We start from the raw sequence: 17144 nt of genomic DNA on the forward strand, positions 1-17144 counted from the left end.
TGGGGGTTGAATAAAACTGATAATGATGTGAGCTCAGAAAAGACATTTGTGGTTATTTCATTATAAATGTTATGTTATATTTGTCTGACCTACACGTGCCTCTTTGATTTAATTGTAAGCAGGATGACTGAATGATCATAATCAATGTCAAACCGACCAAAACAATCAATTTCAGTGGGGGTTGAATAATTTTGAACACAACTGTACATACTGTAAGATATCCTTGATCACTAGTCCTAGATTATATTGACCAAGAACACTCAGTTCTTGTCTTTATCTTCTCTTTATATGCTTTAATGAGAGAAAAAACAATCTGTCACTTTTTGGAATGGCTAACCTGCGTTTTGTTGTTCTCACAGTATGGTAATATGTATCTTGTTGCCATTAGTAGTTCTAGTAATTTTGTTGTACGCTTCTGTTGACTGTACCCTGAACTATTCTTTTGTGGCATTTGTTACTTTGCTCATACACACACAGTGTTTCCTGTATTTCTGTAAACTCATGGTTTCAGTTTCTGAATCTGCTCCACTGTCATATCTGTCTTATATGAAAATTAATGACTGTTTTCTCTCTGCCACACAGAAATTACCACTTCCTTCTGCACTGGGAGAGTTGCCATCTCTTCTGTGGGCAGAGCATAAGGATGATGTGGGCTTGGTACATTGTCCTCCTTATGAAGCGAAACTAAAACTTTTGCACCCTGTGTTTGTTAAACAATATACACTCTCTGAACCAAAGTTACAGGGAATAGACAAAATCTTGACCTCCCTGTTACAACAGGGAGTGGTCAAGCCGTGTGTAAGTTCATATAACACACCTGTTAATCCAGTCCCCAAACCGGATGGCACTTGGCTCTTTACTCAAGACCTAAGAAAAATAAATTATGTTGTGGTTCCTGTCACACCTGTTGTACCCGATGTGGCCTCTATCACCACTTCCACTTGATCATATGCACTTCTCGGTGATTGGCTTGTGTTCTGCCTTTTTCAGTGTTCCTGTAGAAGAGCAGACACAGACTCTTTTTGCCTTCACGCACAGGGGATGGCAGTACACATGGACACATCTGCCACAAGGATTCATTGACTCCCATGCGTTTTTTCCGCTGTGGTAAAGGATGCACTCTGTGATCTCGCTCTCCCTATGGCTCTGTTGTCTTGCAGTATGCAGATGATCTCCTGGTCTCCGCGGCCTCTAAGGACCTCTGTGAACAGGCTTCCCTCTGCCTTCTGCGTCATCTGGCTAAATAGGGATTCAAGGTATCCAGAACTAAACTTCAGTTTTGTAGAACCACTTTGAAATATGTAGGGTTCGAACTTTCTCAAGGCAGCAAAAGGCTCTCTAAATATTGTGTACAAGTTTTTCTTAACAAATGGTGTCCCTCCACAAAGCATACTCTAATGGCTTTCCTGGGAATGATCAACTACTGCCGACAATGGATACCTGGTTGCTCTTACCACAACAAGTGTCTCCGCTCTGCGATCTCACCCAATGATCCAATGCAGCACCCACTAACGTGGACACCTGAGATGAATGAGGTGTATGAGGCTCTGCGGGCAGCTCTGAGTGACTGCTCAGCGAAAATTAGGATATGAAACTATCCTTTGTTTTACTACTAACTTAGACATCAAAGCTACTTCCTCTTTTGAATCTTTATGTCATGCCCTTGCTCGCTTTATTAAAGCACAAGACGACACACTGCACGACACCACACATGATTGCTGTTCTGAGATCATTCACTCGACTAGTATACGCCCAGATCTGTCTTCCACTCCTTTAGATAGGGGTGAGTCACTTTTTGTGGACGGCTCATGTTCAAAACCGTATGATGGTAAATTTCTGTGTGGTTATGCTGTCTGTTCCTTACCTGATGTCTCTGTTGAAGCTTATTCTTTGCCTTTTTCTTCTGTGCAGGCCGCTGAACTCTTCGCCCTGACTCGCGCATGTGTCCTTTCTGAAGGCAAAGATGTCACGATTTATACCGACTCCCGATACGCTTTTGGTATTGCACATGATTTTGCCGCATCTGGCAATCCCGTGGTTTCTGTTCGGCTGAAGGGAAACCCATCTCTCATTCGTCGTTAGTTCAAGATCTTATCACTGCCTGTCATCTTCCTCGCTCCCTGGATATTGTCAAAACAAAAGCCCGTTCCCACGACAATACCACAGAGGCTAAAGGCAATTCCCATCACTCAACGCTCCTATTAACACCTGTCTCCTTTCCTCCGCTCTCATTCCTGATTTCTGCCTTTTTGGCAATCACACAATGCCTATGTGGCCTCTGATGGCCTTTGGTACAGTGCGGATGGTCGCTTATGCCTTCCTTCTTACTGCGTCCCTTTTCCACGGTGTTACACATCGCGCTCGAAGAGGGGTGAAGGAGGATATAAACAGATTTTTTTTGTATAGCCTATTTAAACAGCATAATAGACTAAATTTTTTCCAGGTGTCTGATCTGTGCCCAGAACAACATTACTAGAAGCGCAGCGAAACATGAAAGCCTCACACTGCCTACTGCTCCATTCTCTGAATGGCAGATTGACTTCACACACATGCCACCCCGTGGACCATTTGAATATCTTCTGGTTCTCAAGATGGGTTGAAGCTTTCCCTTGTCAGCAAGAAAATGTTACGGTCGTCACACGTATCTTATCAAAAGAAATTGTACCGCTATACGGTGTTCCTCACGTTATTGATTCAGACAAAGGAACCCTATTCATTGCAAAGGTAACGCAGGATTTATGCAAATACTTATCCTTGCCAGGACAATACTTATCCTTGTCCTGGCGTTTCCACATTCCCATTAATAGTTCCCTGGCATTGTAGAAAGAACCAACCGGACGCTCAAGGACAAATTGACTAAAGCCATACAGGCTACAGGTAACAAAAATTGGGTAGACTTGCTACCCGCAGTCCTTGCTGAAATGAGAATGACTCAGTGAAAAGACGTCTGCTTATCAACACACGAAATTATTTTAGGGCGTCCATTTCCAACGCCTTGGAGAAAAGGTAAAGCAGCAATAGGTACAACTGATTTGGATGTGCACATCACTGAGTATTCTGCTGCCCTGATCAATACATTATCAAAACATTATGAACTAATTTCTAAATCTACACCTGTCATTTCTCTAGCACCAACCCATCCTTTTCGGGTGGGGACATGGTTTTGATTAAATCTCTAAAACCTAAGCCATTGGGTGAATGTAAGTACGAAGGGCCAGCAGAAATAGTTGCAATCACACGCACAGGTGTGTTAACTGATCTTTTTCCACAGTGGATCCACGCTACCAGAGTCAAGAAATGTCCCATGGGAGGTGACCCCGTTTCAAAAGAATTAATTTGCGTTCCTTGCATATCACTATTTTTCTTTATGTTGCAGGAGAATAGCCTCTCGTACCGCAACCCAGGAACAGCTTCTCAGACCTTCTGGTGCCGACTCTTTGGCTATACTTAACACTGCACTCAACACTTAACACTCAACACTCAACACTCCCTTGTCCTGGTGATCGTCAGCCTTGGGGCAGGGGTTCTCGCCCAGGCTCATCCCTACGACAACACCTTCTGGTTATATACTCTTTTTGGTCATTGGGCACCATACGTTTCCTTGATAATCCCGATTGTCGTTGTTGTCCTGCTTTTGTGCCTTTTTGGACCATGCATTGTTCAATGTATCCAGCAATCATTTACCAGTATGCTTTCTGATTATCAATCTGTCCCTCGTGTACCTGAATATTATCCTATTCCCATGCGACATGTTTGATTGTTTTAAATTGTGATTTATCCATTAATAGTTTATCATGGATAAAAGAGGAAAATTGTGGGAATAATCTGTACATATATGTTCTGTATACAACCTTTGTTCTGAACATTAGGTTTTCATCTTCTGATACATATTGTAAGATATCCTTGATCACTAGTCCTAGATGAGATTGACCCAGAACTCTCAGTTCTTGTCTTTATCTTCTCTTTATATGCTTTAATGAGAGAAAAAACAATCTGTCACTTTTTGGAATGGCTAACCTGCGTTTTGTTGTTCTCACAGTATGGTAATATGTATCTTGTTGTCATTAGTAGTTCTAGTAATTTTGTTGTACGCTTCTGTTGACTGTACCCTGAACTATCCTTTTGTGGCATTTGTTACTTTGCTCGTACAAACACAGTGTTTCCTGTATTTCTGTTTTAGGCTTATCTTTTGCAGGCTCAACATGAACTTGTGGCGTGGTCCCCCCCTAACTTGCTCTTCTGTACACACACACGGACACACACACACACACACACATACACACACACACACCCCTGGCAGCCCTCCCTTTATTTCTCCATCTCTTTGGAAGTATATCTTCGTGTGTGAGACAATAAAATTTGGAACTTCTGTCTGAGAGCTGCCTCGTGTGTTTTCATTGAGACTTCCCCAAGTACTTGGTGGAGAGCAGAGATCGAGAGAAAAGGCTGAATTTGGGGGTATCCTGTCTATACGAAATACAGAAGGTGACAGTTGTGGTCAGAGAACTTCAGCTCTCCTCCATCTAAAACACAACGATCTCAGAGTGCTGCTGAACCGTGTTCCAGCTACAGCATGAAGACTGTTCTTTTGTGCTGTGAGTAAAATTGCTACTATTAATCACTATTTTGCCTTAAACAATATGAGCTCATTGTACAGATGAGTGGATTCTAAACTACTGCGTGTTTGTTGTTTTGTTAGATCTTCTTGTGTGCTGTGGAGCTGCAGAAGGTTTCACAGAGAAGTTGGTGGATTTGGGACAAAATGTGACTTTACAGTGTGAAGTGTGTTTAAAAGATGCGATCTGGTTCCTGATGAAGCCGTCAGAACCTCCAGTGTATATTTTACGCTCTTTCTCAAGTAAAATTCTGGTGCCACATTACAGTAACCGGACCTTCAGCAAGATTTTCTCACTGCAATACAACAGCAGTTTATTTATACACAATATCAGTACTAATGAATTAGGAGTGTATTATTGTAGTCAAATTCCATCTGTTTCACCTCTAACATCAGCCGTGGAATCAGACTTTACACCCAGAATCATGCAGCTGGTGAGTTTATTTATTATACTTTATATAATTTCAATATCTAAATGTTTTTGGCCACATTTAGCAAGAACATTGTGTTTATTATTTTATAGTTTTAAATGGATTGTTTATTTAGATCAGTGAGTCTCAATGTGGAGTCTGGGATTTTATTAAATAATTATAATGAAATGTAATAATACCTCTCCATTATCACAGTTATTGTGTATCACAAAATCTTTTGATTATATGAACCTGTTTGGTTGTTCTTGTAAATGAAAAAGTTCATCTAATACGTCAAATTTGATGAATTAAAATGTTATTGTATACATTTGAATAAAAGCTTCCGGTCCAGAAAATCAGACGAGTAAACCTGACCATCAGCAGAGTGAAGAGAATGGATTGACCCTTTTGCCGTTTCTCATCTTATCAGTAATAATAAACTGCATTCTGATCATCACAGTTACAGGTGAGTTTTATTTGCTATTTATTGTAATAAGCAGTAATGAAGTATAGTCCTGCACACCTGTAAAAATACAATCTTTAATGTAAACATCTCTAATAACTTTATCCTGTCATCTTCCTCGCTCCCTGGCTATTGTCAAAACAAACCTAAGCCATTGGGTGAATGTAAGTACGAAGGGCCAGCAGAAATAGTCGCGATCACACACACCAATGTCCCATGGGAGGTGACCGCGTTTCAAAAGAATACATTTGCGTTCCTTGCATATCACTATTTTTCTTTATGTTGCAGGAGAATAGCCTCTCGTACCGCGACCCAGGAACAGCTTCTCAGACCTTCTGGTGCCGACTCTTTGGCCATACTCAACACTGCACTCAACACTCAACACTCAACACTCAACACTGCACTCAACACTCAACACTCCCTTGTCCTGGTGATCATCAGCCTTGGGGCAGGGGTTCTCGCCCAGGCTCATCCACACGACAACACCTTCTGGTTATATACTCTTTTCGGTCATTGGGCACCATACGTTTCCTTGATAATCCCGATTGTTGTTGTTTTCCTGCTTTTGTGCTTATTTGGACCATGTATTGTTCAATGTATCCACTAATCATTTACCCGTATGCTTTCTGATTATCAATCTGTCCCTCGTGTACCTGAATATTATCCTATTCCCATGCGACATGTTTGATTGTTTTAAATTGTGATTTATCCATTAATAGTTTATCATGGATAAAAGAGGGGATGGTATCTTGTTAATTACTTTATACACTTGTCATTTTGGGTTTGTTTTTTGTTTTTTACAACTTTTTAAACACTTTATTTTAAAGCATTTTTTTAAATAGCAGCTTCTATGAAAGAAATTATAATAATTAGTGTGAACATGCATGTTTTTATTCCGGTCTATTTTTGTTGAGTGATAAATAAATTGGAGAAAACGTGACTTTGGTTTTTGATCAATTTATATATCTTTTATAAAATATACATTTATGTATATTTGTGTACATTTTAATATATATATTTATACATTTAATATATATATATATATACAACTCTTTTGTGCCTTTATCTAACTACAGCACTCACATCAATTTATATATAATAAAAATGAAATTATACCTGTTTTGAAAGAAAGAACTGCTGTTTGTTCTACTGCATTAAAAGTAAAAAATTTAAAAAAGAGAAGAAGGAAGGATAAAAACAGGAGGAAACATTTTGATTGCTTTGTGCTGCTTTGCTCTTTTCATTTATTTAAGGTTGAAGCTTTTATTCAGGTGTTTATTTTGAATTATAGAATAGGTTCAGTTCACATATTAAACATATAACTAATTTAAACTGAAATATAATGTATAATCGTTAACGGTTATTAGGAAAAAGTCCAAATTAATCTTTTATTTTTTAATTATTTGAGCTCAACTTTCTTATTGAAGCGTTAGAACTGCAGTACCGAATATGACCACAAGGCGGCGAATCTCACGTTATTATATGTGATGTGCTGCTGGAGAAAGTCGCGGTCACTGTATTATCTATTAATGATTTTTTATAACAAAATAAACTGCGTTTCTCTACAACGCAGTACATATCGAGCAATAAAGGTTTTATTTTATTTTTCCAGACACATGACACAACTACAGTAACACAAACGTTAGTACTATTAATAACCACATTCAGAGAGGACCAGTGCGATACAAACATCCGGAAAAAACCGTGGAGACAAGAGTCGTGTCCTGAATCACTGACTCGTTCACTTATTCACTATTCACTACATAGTGCACGAAAAGTGAGTTGAGTTTATGGGAAGAAGGGGATGGAAAGAAGTGAGCGAATTCGGACACGTAAAAATCCCGCGTCAGAGAGGAGAGACTGTCGCGGATAATATACGTCATCAATCCTGTATTAACATCTTCGGTGCCTCGTAAACCCTTTATGATATATATTTATATATATATATATATATATATATATATATATATATATATATATATATATATATATATATAAAATTAACAATTTAAAACAAACACATACACACACACACACACACACACACACACACACACACACACACACACACATATATATATATATATAATAAAGGTTTTATATAAAATGATGTGAGTGCTGTAGTTAGATAAAGGCACAAAGATTTGTTCAACACACTTTAACACATCTCCATTCACTGTAGCCACAGCTGCACTACCCTCATACATCAATTCTTAAAGAGGCACCAATATTTACCTCATAAAATAACCCTGCGTTACACTTCATAACTTCGTAACAACTCGTGTACCTGTGGTGAGCGTGTGTGTGTGTGTGTGTGGGTTTTCTGATAACTGCCAAATAAGAGAGAGAAAATAAGACAGGGCTCTTAAAATAAACAAGTCATTTGTTTCCTTTCCAGAAAATTTTTATTTTTTTATTGCGGCAATTTAACACAAGAATATCTGTGAAAACTAAACTCATTTAGTGCATTTAATTGGCATATTACATCAAAATGCAAGTACAAATACAGTTGCGTTCAAAAAGTCCATCTGCAGTGGCCATGTAGAGAAGGTTATAGGAAAATATTCATTTAATAATACTCATTATTATTCTCACTCGTGTATTTATTTATTAAATCTCACACAGTATCGTGATGTGGGTTTTTTATCTCTTATAAGCTGCTTGAAATTTTCCACAAACTTAATCAGCATATTTATCGCCAGCTTTAAAAACGTCCTCCAATCAATTTAAGGTGATTTCAGGATGTCAGCGAATCAAGTTACTGCCCCAGACCCTCAAGAGAACCTTCCACTAGAGCTATGACAACATATACACACTCAAGCCAGGTAACGAGAGGTTGCCACTGAGCCTTGCTGTTTAAGCTCGCACATATAAAAGGCAGTTTGGTGTATGCGCCCCACTCTGATGAAAAAAAAAAAACATGTTGGCTGAAATGGCTTCCATAATAGTTACAAAATTTCTCCACAGTGGTGAGCAGTAGTCTTCAGACCTTTGAACATGAAAAGTCTTACCTTACTGCTCCTGTAAGGCCATACAAGCTATAATCCTAGTTTCACTGGTTCAGAAGACTTGGTAAACAGTCTAGACAAGCAAACTACGTGCAGGCCCTACGTATGAGGTGGTTTAAAAATGTTTCGAGACTAATGGTGATAACTGGTGCATTCTGACCGCGTGCATTATCACGTCTGTGATTTCATCATATGCAGCAAGTTAGAACAAAGAGCAAATGTGAAATTTTGCGTGAAACAAGTTCAATCTGCCACAGAGATGTTTAACATGACATACGTGTGACATACGGCATGCGACGAGTTGTTCAGTGTGTTTTGAGCAGCAAAACATTACTGGAAGATGACGAGAGATCAGGTCGAGTCTCGATTATGGTCAGAGCAAAAGCCACAAGGTAAAACAGGTCAGGGAGCTTATTAGATATTAGCTGAAGAGGAAATGATTATAATAAACCATTTCAGGGGAAAGTACACTCTTGTGGTCAGAAAGATAAAGTCTGGGTTGGACATTACACTGTTTAAACACTGCAGCCATTGTTTTCCAGTCTGCAAAGCTGGTATGAGATTATAATCGGGATCCTCAAACACAGAAAGTTAAATAATAAAAAAAGACCTTCATATGTGTGAGTCTGCGAGCACTTTCACACCTATTCATCTGACTCGTAGTGAAATTGACACCGTTTGGTTTTTCTATTATTTGGTTTGATTTCACACCACATGTAATTTCCAGTGGTGGAAAGAAGCAAATTACATTTACTGTTGCTGTACTGTTGCATTACTGTTATTGATTCTAAATTGTTTTGTTGTGCACTTAAGTATGTTTTGTTTGAAGTATTGTACTTAACTACATTTTAAAATCATATGATAAAAAATTTAAATGAAAAACTCGATGGGCGGAAAATAGACACACACACTCACAAGAAAGATACCCAGCTGAAAACGATATGCAATTGAATCAAAAGTTGTTCAATGCATGCGTTCACTGTGTGAATTCTGAATCTGTGTCTGTAATTTCTCTCATTATCATAAATAACTTTATAACATAAGATTTTTTGTGCTGCAAAATGCATAACTCACATTAGACTCAAGTCATGGACTGTTATTCTGAGATTTAAATCCATGTGTCCTTGTTGAACCACACTACAATCCATGACAGTGTCTTACCTCAGAACTGTATATAAATGTAAAATAGAAGAGATTAAGGAATATATCTTTGTGTTTATTAGATGAATGTTTGGGATGAAACCTCTACTTTCTGCTTTAACCTTGAACCTTGACCTCTGTGGTGTGTTTTCTTTTTTACAAGGGTTCACGTGTGCGAGATATACGTCGTGATATTGGTTTCACATAAAACCAGAATGTCAATGATGCCCTCTACTGGCTGTGTGCAGTATAGTTTTTAACTCCTGCGCATTCCCGTGTTAATAAATTATTTTCCAGGTGTTTATTCCCAAATCACAAACAATTTCCTGAGAAATTTTATTTTTTTGTCAGGTGTTTTCATTAATTCACTGAACAGCTAATTTGGTAAGCAACGATTACATAATAAAACCACAACAATATTCAGCAATAAATGGTATAATGTACATTAAATGTCACTATTAAAAGAAGTCTTAAAAGAAAATTCTTGAAAATGTCTGTTGTGTGAAATTAATCAAACCCTTCAGGATGGATGGATTATTTTCCGACAATGTGTCACATTTAATTATTTAAAATAGAAATGCAAAATTATTGATTGATTATTTTATTTCTTAATTAGAAATGCAAAACGATTGATGATTTTATTCGTTAATTAGACTTGCAGAATTATTGGTTGATTGTTGTATTTTATAATCCTAAATGCAAAATGTATAATTGCTGATTTTATTCTTTAATTGTAAATACAATTGAATTGAATTTGATTCAATTTTCGACCGCTAGGGGCGCTGTCTAGCAGTACATATGTCAGGTGTCTGTCAGAAAGTGTAACCCCGCCCACTTTACCTCAGAAAGCCGGTTTGTCAAGAAAAGCGCGTTTGCTAACACGAACAGCTGATTCACACGCCGTCATTTTGAGAAGAATGTGTTTGTTTGAACACGTAATAGTTTCTTTTTCTATGAAAATGAGATGGATTAAGAGGAAAAGTTAGACCTTAAATTAAGTTTTCTTGGAGTGGAGACGAGCATGCAGTCAATTCTGAGGGAAAACAGGAATAAAAATCCATCCCGCAGCTCAGTTCAGGTAGGAGCCTCAATTTCAGTTGAATTCCAGCATTTGTATTAACATTATATCTCAAAAAAGTGATATACACACTTTATATGGGTAAAAGTTGGTGGACACCTGAGCCTAAGGTTGGTATGTGTTTCTTTATGAACATCCTGTTCCACAATGAGTCTACATTTGCTCCTATAAGAAGCTCCATTCTTCTGGGAAGATGTTCCACTAGGTTTTGTGAAGATTTTGTGGAGATTCATTCAGCCACAAGGCTGTTAGTAAAGTCAGATAGTGATGCTGGTGAGGTGAGGCCACTGAAGATCTTCCAACCCATGGAAAGCAGATCTTCAGCGAGCTGACCTTGGGCATTGTAATGCTGGAACAGGGTTCTACCACATTCAGTTGTGTGCCACCAATTGTATTGTAAATGTCTGTCAGCTGTTCAAACCCAAAATCCTCATGAGCTGGTGAGTGTGAGGATCTGGAAGGTCTAGTGGTAAAAACGCAGGGAAAGTGCAGGTGTCTGATTATGGATATAAATGTTCTGAGCTACACAAATAAACTGTGCCCATGTATCTGTGTATTACTTTAGTCGGTCATTATAAATAGCATTTAATACACTTTTCTAAAATCAGCACAGGTCATCTTGTTCCAAAGTGTAGATAAACAGACCTCGAATTAAATCCACGCTTGTTGTTTCTTTACTATGTTTATTACAGGCACTGATATGTTTATGTATGAGATGAAGTTTATTCCTGTTTCATGCTCCAGTGATTGGCAGTTATGTAAGAGCCCCTTTAAAAATTCTGCACTTAGCATTTGATTCACTAAATACTAAAATGCACCAAAATTGATCTAAAGGCACTTTGGCAAACATTTTAGATTCAGAATATCATATTAGAATTTATATTTTAATTTATATTTTAATAGATTTGTGTCCATTAATATATACCCAGTAGTTTATTCTCTTCTTTTCAATGCTTTTTTTTTTCTTGGGTGTGCTGCCTTGTAGTGTCTCTTTCCATTAGAGTTTCTATTCCATCAGATTTTAGCCCTTAAAGAATCCAAAACAGGAGGTAATTTGACGAGGTAAATATCGATGCTTCTACTAGAGATGATGTATGTGGGCAGTGCGTTGTGGCTACAGTGAAAGGAGACGTGAATTATTTCGGTTTCTTGCTTTACTAATGACATTCGTTCTCACTGTTCTCTACTGCGCTCATTGGGATGATGTTTGCGAGTTAAAGTGAAATGTCTGATCTCTGGAAGTGAAAAGAGCAACCTTTGTCACCAGAATGTGATCCTTCCCACAAGTAGACCACATCAGAAAGGAAAGAAAACTTCCTCTATGTTTGCATGTGGTGCATTCAGAAGGTAAAGTTGACATTCACAGGAGGGTTTATTGTTTTATTGGAGATTGTGGACCTGGAACATTGTGTATCAGTGGCCTGAGAGTGACATTGTGAAGTGGAAGAAACTATTTTTAGTTGGAAAAAATAGTTATAGTGTAATTTTGCTTTTGAAGTACGAACACGGAGTTGCAGATTTGTTGCTTAGAGAAAGTGCACATTTTCATCATTAATTGGATCATTCAGCTATAAAACTGATAAAACATCAAAAACATGTTTTGCACGACTTCGCTTACATTCACCAGGACGTTTTTTCTGTTCAGCAAATTCTCATCAATGCTCAGTCAAGCCAACAGAGGGGATCAGCTTATTAAAACATTTTATTTTCTTTCTGATCAAAGATACAAAATAAACTAAATTACTTATTTTGATGAACGAGTTTCAAAGTCACTAAAATGATCCGATTTTCCAATCAACAGTGCTAACTTCTACATACCATGATAAACCCAGTAAGACATGCTCTGACCAAGTCTTCTAGATAGAACAATTTGGACCGTGCCAAAGAGGCAGATCCTTACACTTGCCCATTTTTTTCTGCTTTCAACACGTCAACTTCAGAACTGAGTAACATTATTAGAAAACCATCTGAAAACTAAAAACATGAAAAATAATTTCACCTTTTATACAGGAACATAATGTCATTATTGCATATTGGCAAATATTATCTACAATATCTCTGAGATAGAACCCGGTGAGAGGGGAAATAGTTTCAGCTTTTCTCCATGGACATACAACATGCAAAACAAAGACACTGTGTCCAGGTTACACACTTCTGCTGAGTGAATTTCATTGTGCTTTAACTTGAAAGCAGTGGAGAAAACAAAAGTGCTTCTTCTTTAAGTCTGTTTTTATTAATCAGGCCTTTAATAAGTATTTTGATGTAAAATGATCAGAGTAATGAGGTTCATCAGGTGTAAATTTCCACATAAAAACTGAACATGTGAATTTTATTATCGGTCAACAGAACTTTTGTAAATCCAGTCTTTGTAAACACTTTGTAAATAAAATACATATTCATACAAATGCACACAATGCAGAATAAATAAACAATAATGAGCAGAAGAATTCAGGTGAAAGATCCAGTAACACTGTGGGTTTGGAAAAGATGCCCACGAGTTCTGTTTCTGCACAAATCGTCCAATTCACATTAAATTCAAATAAGGTTTTTCCAGCTATTTATCTACACACAATAATCCATACCAACAATAGATACTATAAAAGCAGTACAAACTGAGTTTGGATGAAAACCTGACAGGAAGAATGGGAGAAAAGAACTAATTCAGGTGTTTAGAGGCTGCAGAGAAACACCATGAAGTTGGTAAAATGCTTCTAAACAGTACAACATACCGGGGTGTGAAAACTTATGCTAATGAGTACAGAACTGTACAAACATGTTTTTCTGTATTATTATGGATTTTTGCGTGCAGATAAATGGACAAAAATTCAGTACATTTTCAGTGAAATGTTCAACCACAAATAATAATATTTAAATAAAATCATTACAAGAATCGTTATTATTACAAATCTGTACATAAGGATGCTTCAGATTGTTAAAATCTGTACTTCTGTCTAAACTTTACTTTGCATGGGTCCATAAATATTCAGATTTTCCAGATGTGGTGGTGTTGCAGCTGTTCACCACACTGAAATTAAACAATGATGAATTCTAAGTGCAGATTTTCACTTTTATAATCAAAGGGTCTTTAACATCCACACCAGGTGAAGGTTGTAGAAATTAAAGCTTTTTTAATTATCTCACGCTTTTAAAGAAACCAAAAGTAACTGGAACGTTTCAGCTGTTTATTGGTGTGGCTACATGTGAAGAACCTCCTCCAGGAAGTAGGAATTTCTGAGTCAAAGTCAACAATCAAGAGAAGCTTTTACTGGAGCAAATACACAGGGTTTACAACAACATGGAAACCATCGATAAGAAAGTAGAACTAGAATAACTAGAAGTCCGGATTAGAGATTAATCATGTGACACAACTGGACAATTCTGGAGGAACATTTTTGAGTCAGATGAGGCAACAATCAGCTTTTACCAGAATAGTTTGAACAGTTGAAAGAAGGAAGTATGATTTTTCTATTACGAAAGGTCTTCAATCTGACTCCCAGTAGAACCAGTACTGCCTTGTATTGATCGATGTGACTGCTGAAAGATGATGATTTCTGCTCACATTTAGCTTTTTTATTTGGAATGCATCAAAACTGGTTGGACAGAACATTAACCTGAAACATACTTGGAAATTAACACAAAACGTCTTGCAAGGCAACGAGCATCCAGATCATATGAATACAGCTAAAGGTAAGACCTGGTAGATCATCTCCAATGAAGAAACCCGACTCCTGGCAGTTTTACTTTTGATTGATATTTCATTCATTTACTTTTGATCCTTTAAAAAAGGAGAACTAGAGCTCTGATATAACGTGCTGTAGTTCCTACACCGTTCCTCTGATTTGGTGAAATGTTAAAACGCTGAAAAGCTCATTCATGATTTAAATTGAACTACAAGTTTACTTTGATTGAAAGGCTGGAAATACACTTAACCTGTCTGAATATTTATGGACGTGTGTATGTTTACTACTGGAGATTTTCATGAACTGATATTTTGGATATTTAAGCAGATCGGCTTAACATTGCTGAAGCTCTTGGTAATGGAGGTTATAGTGCAATATGTCACTAAGTTCAGTGTAGATGAGAGGGTTCGGGAGAAACTGTGGAGTAGTTATGAGATTTGAAGATATCAGGAAGCAGAAGTTCTGTGTGAGAACAGAGGGAATGGCTTCTGATCTGTACAGTTTGGATAAAACTGTGCTCACTGTGGCCTCAGATTCATGTTCATGGTGGACAGGAGGAGAAACCGATATGGAAACTCAGCTGGTGGTTAGAAAATTGATTGATGTTGACTCGTTTACACCAACATAAATGCAGTAATGTGTTAGGAAGTAAAACTGCTGCAGCACAAAAACCACAATGATCTTCTGCATATCTGATCAGGTTTAGTAATAGTATTGATATCTGACTTAGTACACTGCTTTATTAATACCACTGGGAACGATGGTGCAAATCTTACACACAATTATACAAACACATGTAACAGAAACCTGTACAGGGAATCCCTGTGATACTGAAAGCTGATGTTGGTGCACACGCTGTGCTGAGGGGTTTCTTCAGAAGCTGAAGCTGTAGAGCAGAACACATCCTAGCAGGAACATCATGCCGTCCACTTGTGACTTATTTTGACCACTTCCTGGTTTCTCTGTTGAATCAGAATCAGAAATAGCTTTATTACCAGGTATGCTTACACACACACACATACACACACACACACACAAGGATTTTGACTTGGCGTCAGGAGCTTCCAGTGCAGGAGAAACTCCTTGAGGCTTCTACACAAACATAAATCGTACATAAGATTCTCTACATGTTTTCTCAGCAATGTGGTGCTACATAAAGTGCTGCTTTACTCTCCAGAGCAGACGTGACAGTTTGTGTTCAAGATGAAGCTTTGTGCACAGTATACACACCTTTGACCTTCAGTTATACTTCCTGATAAAAATGTTTACTAGGGGCGTAGCAGGTGAACAGTCCTTCATCAGTTTTGCTCACGCTTTTCAGCTTGATGGAGAAATTTCCCAGTGGAATTTCTGATGAAAAAATTCCCACTCTGTTTTTAAAGGCTGAATCCTGTTCCTCAAAATCTGCTTCACCATTACTGATGATACACACGGTCCTGGTTTCTCCAAATCGCCAAAATACATTGTCCGGCTTCTCTTCTGTCAAACATGGTAAGATAACCATGTCTCCTTTAAAGCTTTGGACAATCGGAGGGACAGACACGGACACTAAAAGAAAAGAAAACAAAAATATAAAACCATATGTAATATTAATAGCAATAAGATATTAAAAAGAGCTTCCTGCACTTTTGCAACAAATTCAGGCCGATTGCTCATGTTGCTTCTAGTTTGCTCGTTGTGGGAGTGTAACTATCTTCACTGACAAACCCTATTGTTGTGCTTGTGGGCGTGGTCTATCCAGCATTCCGATCAGAAGCGGTAGTAGCTGAACCGTAAATACTTCTAAAGCTAACTATTTAAACACAATCTTTATAACCTGCTAACGTGTTCACTGGTGATTTCATTATTCAAGACCAAGTCATGTTCACTGACCAATGATCTCTGCTTCTTCCTTTCCCAACTTTATACTTCTTTGCAGCATCTCTTCACATACAGTGTTAATAAGAGATTGTATATGACTGAATTAAAGAAAAACATGGGTTACACGTTTCTCTTTGGGAACCGAGCCTACTTTGTACTGAAGTGAGAAATGTACAATGTGAATTTGCTGCTTGCTGTTGTGAATGAATCCTGAGTTTGTTGTTGAATCGTCTGTGTATAAAATGTTCATTTTTTTCACAATTTTCCATATAACTAGGGCTGGGTGATATGGCCTAAAAAAAAATTTTTCACAAAAAATCCGATTTGCGATATAAATCGATTTTTTTTTTTTTTTTTTTAAGTTTAAACTTTATTAAATAAAGTTTATTTACCCTTCTGGGATCATAACCCACTTTGGGTTAAAGTGCAATCAGAAACAACAAGCCAAAAATACAAGATGGCGGCCCTGCCTTTGTAAATTGTGAAAATAGAACGTAACATAAAATGAGCAAACCTACAAAGAAAAATGTTTTATGAGTGTTTAAATGTGGAACATGATTGAAAATGCACCTGAGGTTTTGAGTGATTTTGCCTTTACTTTTCTCCAAAACTCCACAGTAAAATGAGAAGATTTAAGAGAGTAATAGACAGGGACCCTGTAAATAAGAATAATTTGAAAGATTGAGCAAACCTATAAAGAAAAATGTTTTATGAGTGTTTGAATATGAAACATGATTGAAAATGCACCTGAGGTTTTAAGTGATTTTGCCTTTACTTTTCTTAAAAACTCCACAGTAAAATGACTGTTTATGAGTGTTTGAATATGGTGATTTAAATGATCTGATTTTTCTGTTTCTTAACGGAAACGCCGTTCTGAAGCGTCTTTACAT

At 37.5% G+C, this 17144-nt stretch overlaps 3 long non-coding RNA genes across 4 annotated transcripts; 2 read left to right on the forward strand and 1 right to left on the reverse strand.

Annotated features, from left to right (window-relative positions):
* The first annotated feature begins 222 nt into the window (after nt 1-222).
* LOC124380013 lies at nt 223-4972 on the forward strand. Of its 2 annotated transcripts, none has more exons than XR_006924573.1 (3): nt 223-1783; nt 1912-4595; nt 4700-4972. It is a non-coding gene; the product is annotated as an uncharacterized LOC124380013 (long non-coding RNA). The 2 variants fall into 2 exon arrangements; XR_006924574.1 differs by having other exon boundaries at nt 223-1256.
* Nucleotides 4973-5059: 87 nt separating this feature from the next.
* LOC124380016 lies at nt 5060-6428 on the forward strand. The gene is made up of 2 exons (XR_006924575.1): nt 5060-5491; nt 5777-6428. It is a non-coding gene; the product is annotated as an uncharacterized LOC124380016 (long non-coding RNA).
* Nucleotides 6429-14209: 7781 nt separating this feature from the next.
* LOC124380017 lies at nt 14210-16840 on the reverse strand. Its single transcript, XR_006924576.1, has 3 exons — nt 16825-16840; nt 15625-15942; nt 14210-15356 (listed from the first exon to the last, which is right to left on the reverse strand). It is a non-coding gene; the product is annotated as an uncharacterized LOC124380017 (long non-coding RNA).
* Nucleotides 16841-17144: the final 304 nt, after the last annotated feature.

The sequence above is a fragment of the Silurus meridionalis genome, chromosome 26 (assembly GCF_014805685.1).
Source record: "Silurus meridionalis isolate SWU-2019-XX chromosome 26, ASM1480568v1, whole genome shotgun sequence".
Classification (NCBI taxonomy): domain Eukaryota; kingdom Metazoa; phylum Chordata; class Actinopteri; order Siluriformes; family Siluridae; genus Silurus; species Silurus meridionalis.